This window comes from Strongylocentrotus purpuratus, unplaced genomic scaffold, assembly GCF_000002235.5.
Source record: "Strongylocentrotus purpuratus isolate Spur 01 unplaced genomic scaffold, Spur_5.0 spur5_scaffold_18, whole genome shotgun sequence".
Taxonomy (NCBI): Eukaryota; Metazoa; Echinodermata; class Echinoidea; order Camarodonta; family Strongylocentrotidae; genus Strongylocentrotus; species Strongylocentrotus purpuratus.
In genome coordinates, this window is record NW_022145603.1 from 13,874,591 (window position 1) to 13,879,234 (window position 4,644).

The 4,644-nt window shown below is 35.2% G+C and overlaps 1 long non-coding RNA gene across 1 annotated transcript; it reads left to right on the plus strand.

The window, feature by feature from the left end:
- The first annotated feature begins 1,976 nt into the window (after positions 1–1,976).
- On the plus strand, positions 1,977–3,996 carry LOC105438185. The gene is made up of 3 exons (XR_004064621.1): positions 1,977–2,349; positions 3,054–3,147; positions 3,763–3,996. It is a non-coding gene; the product is annotated as an uncharacterized LOC105438185 (long non-coding RNA).
- The last annotated feature ends 648 nt before the right edge of the window (positions 3,997–4,644 follow it).

A 4,644-nucleotide genomic window follows, 5' to 3' on the forward strand; every position in this document is an offset into this window, starting at 1 on the left:
TTCAAAAGTCGCATAATTTTATACATGTATACCACACAAATGACCTCCCTGTGGCTGTGCATCATGAGATAGACATAATAACAAAGTCTTCAAGATTATTTAACTGTTTCCAGTGCATGACTATAGTGGTGTTTAAAGCATGGTATTCTGCTGACATTCCCTCAGTTTTGCATATACTGCCACCTGCTGCTCTTGATATCCATCCCTTCATATATGTGTCTGTTCAGCCGTACAGACCATGCATCACCAACATATGAGCCATCAGTGATGATGCTTGCACGGGCACAGGAACCGGAAATCACTCTATGTACACCCAGCTAGGCAAACCAAAAGATGGCGCAATTTAGAATTCATTAATGCGGTCGTAGCAACGCCGTTATTAATACTCTGCCTTTAAAAGGGTTGCCATGTAGCGAATCAAACCAAAAAATTGATAATTATGCAAAGCCGGAAAGTTGCTCAAAGCACTCCTTTGGTCAATCGGTGCATATTGTCAATGTTCCTTTGGTCAATCTGTGGAAAATTGCATATGTGACCAACGGACCGTTTAGAGAGGCAAAGAAACAGACAAAGTGTTAAAAGATGAAAAGAATTTAAAAATATGAACATTTAAGTATAAATCCTCCCAAATGACAGTCAATACTTCTGTATGTATGATTTAGTATGGCAAGAACTAAAAATTCGACTTTAATAATAATAATAATAATAATAATAATATATGAGACTTCTAAGGTGCTGAATCCAGTTGAAATCAAATTTTAAAAATCGCATAAAAGCATCTGCATTATAGACAAAACAGGAATAAGATAGAAGATGCGATAACTAACCATATTCTTTAACAGGGAAGTGCACCCTGACTTAAGTTAGTTTTAATAGAGGGAGAAAAAATGAGATAACAGGTCAGTGAAAGTTTGAGCAAATTCCAATTAACACTAAGAATTTTTGAAGGTGTGATCAATCAGACACAATACTGTGACGTATTTTGCGAGCTCCTCTCCACTTTGCTCTATACCTAAAATTTCATAAACTTTCATTTTCTTTCTTATTGATGACGGAATAGATTTTTTTCCACACAGGGGCTCAATGTAGAAACATAATTTTGTAATAATTATTTAGGGTACATGTATGATTGAAAATATTCCTGAGGGGAAATAAAAGTTTCTTATTTTTCATTAGAATCTGCCCAAACTTTCACTGACATGTTTCTTTTATTTTTCTGCTTCTATTAAAGGCCCACTGCACTACTTGTAGCTACTTGCGCCCTCTCTATATTAAACAATGCCTAATCGGTGACCATTGGTCCCCCATGATCCTCTTTTTCTTATGTTAACTAAGAGCTGAGCTGATGAGATAACCACCTGTCCAGTGACCTTGCAGGGCGGTCTAATCCCTCCTGTAAACTAGTACTGATAAGCTTTAAAACCACCTTAATATCACTATAGAAAATGTATGAAAGTCTGAAGTCAAGACTACAGAGTACAAAGGTGGCGATATTGTTGATTCTCATAACTACTTGCGAGTTATTTTTATCATTTCTTTGTGTACGTTTTCAGGACATAACAGTGGACTTCCCTTTAAAAAGGTGTTTTTTTAAATAAAGAAGTTAATGAAAAGTTGGCAGGGTGCCTACTAGCTAGGGGGAAAAAAGAAGAAAAGCATTTTTGTGAAGCATTTTTCCCAGCATTTCCTTCGAGCAATGATTGGAAAACACAACTCACATCTTTAGGGAAAAAACATATCTGCTCCATCAAGAATAGGGTTGTATTTAGACTTGTTTTCTCTTTTCATTAGAATGGGAATTTCTGTCTGTATGGCATTGATAAATACGACTAAACTGCCATTCGTTTTCATACTAACAATCTTTTTTATTTTAATGTGGAGAATATACGCATCATAACTAGAGTCTGATATTATTTAAAAGACTTATAAGAAATACTCTTCTTTTTTGTCATTTCGCATTCAGGGAAATAAATCCTCAATAAAAGAGCTGGTCGTAGATCATCGATTCCTAAATGGTCTACAGACGTTTAATATCGATGACATTAACGTGACCATTGGGGACCTTTTCCCAAGCTTGACACAATTGACTTTTACCACTCTTCAGACTGTCTTACCGGGAGATGTTGAACAGTTGGCACATGCAAGCTTAGCTGTGTTGTCTATTGAGCATGGTAAGAAAGGGAAAGATCTAGTTCCTCTCATTGGAGAACCTACTTCACTGGGGCAACTTTTCTCCAGTTCATTCCCACGACTCACCTATCTGACCTTCCGAGAGCTAGTAATGGGCAACATACGCAGTGAAGCAATACTTCGTAATCTAAAGAACCACCTCCATTTGAAATCAATAAGGTACGTTCAGGGCCATGTTTGCAGAAATTGTCACTCTTTCCAATGATGATACTGATGATTATAATAATTATGATAATAATAATAATAATAATGATGATGATAATAACAACAATGATAACAATACATGTTAATTAAAAAAAAATAGATTAGCTAATTTTAAACAAGGTTGAGCCAATACACCTGTATTTATGTATAACAAAAATACCCCAAAATAAAGTAAATGATTTCAATTTCTGACAGCAATCAGAATTATCCCAAGAGTAATTTTCAAAGGGTAAGAACTGTGTTTCTAACAGCGTTGTCAATTATTAAATTTGTTTTCATCAGAATTAATTCAAGGGTCGGTGATATAAACTACATAATAAAATTTTTCTTAATGATTAAACCATCGCCATCGGTGTTCATTCGTACATAGCCACCTAAAACATTTACAATGTATGGGATTTTTATTTCACATTTAATGCTATTTTTGTTTTGATAGTAAAGACTAATCAATCATTTTCTAAACTGTTTGAAACGTAAACGAAAATTATTACAAAACTGATAATAAAAAAAAACCTCATGCAGTAGCTGGCATAAACCTGTTTGGAGGAATCATAATACAATCTAATATATATAGTGTAATTTCTTCTTTAATTCCTTTAAACATTCAGTGATTCAAAATGTTTGAATATTTGCTTTCCTTGAACATATATTTCATATAGTATCATCAGTTGTTATACGGATGAAGAATTGGACCCCCTGGCTGAAGAAATAACTACCGAGAACAGGATGAAAATTACACTTCAACATGACATGGTAAATGTCTTTGGCATATCGACTTTGTTGGTCCTAAAGAACTTTTAAAAATGAAAATATGCTACTTAAAGAGAAGTTCACCCTGATATTCAGTTGATTTTGATGAGAGCAGGGAATTTAGAGTAACAAATTAGTGAATGTTTATGCAAAACCTGATAGAGAATAGTATAATTATTGGTTATTTTGAGATGTATAAGCAATCAAAGAGAAATTGACATCGATATGAAGGTTCTTGCGAGGTCCTCTACCATTCCCTCTATACTAAAATGTATTTTCTGTAAAGCAATATCACACATGTCCCCTACATATAAATTCTTGCACACTATGCTCCTACACACAGCCTGTATGAAAAGAAATTCTTTCATCAGCAACTAAGACAATGGAAATTAATGAATTTTTCTACTGTCAAATGGGAGAGGATACCAGGAAGGACATCAAGTACATGAATCAATTATCAGGTAGTTACCATAGATAACATGCTTGGTTGTATTTGGGAATATATGTATTTCCAAAACATTGACAATACCTAGTTCTGTGTGTTCACTATGCGATGTCATGGTATTCCCTTCAAGGTTTTTTTTAAAATAAGCAACCAGCATCTATTCTTTTCAACAGGAACAAAAGAGCACAGTTATGACATTTGGTGATCAGGTCGCATCATCACAAGAGAGCATAGTATGTGGTACTCAGGTTACTACAAGGATACTCACATTTGGACCATTAACAGTAGATATGGTGGATGCACTTTGCCATCGAACATGTGTCGGTTATTTGGAAGTACTCGAATCAGGCATAAATATTGCAAGTGACAAACGTTTTCCAGACCTTCATGGCAGAGAGGTGGATTCAAAGGTTAGTGAAGGCGTGAAGCTGCTTTTTTACATTTTCCCCCCATCCTCTCTCTCTCTCTCTCTCTCGCTATTTATCTCTCTTTCTCAGTTTTCATCTCTTAGTTGACCATGAAAGTCCCTTTTCTAGTTTTCTTTTTTTCTCCCAGTTCCTTCTATTTTTTTCACTTTCTTTCTCGTCCCCGTGATTCATGTGCTCTCTTTATAATTAGATGCCCTTTAATTTTTGGATGTATATAGGAGAGGAGAGCCTTCAAGTCTAACCAGATTTATTTGGATAATCCTAGACATTATACTTTTTCTTCATTGCTCTCCAAACACTCATGTGTGTCTTTCATGCTGACATTTGTATATTTTGCAAATTAAATTGCAAAGAAAGGAGAGAAAAATCACTTCTGCTGACTAGCATTGTAATGTTCACAAAGTGAATTTTATCCCAAAATATAAGTGTTAGTCTGACCACCATGAGGCCCTACCGCATCTCTGGCAGTCCGAGAGGCAAATACACGTTGATTAAATTCTAAAAGGTTCTATCCACATACAGTTATATTCATTTCATTTATAGGTTTGTGTATGGAGGGGGGGGGGGGGGGGTGTCTACTCTATACACAAACATACATTACATGAATGGTTGGAAATTTACAAGTAC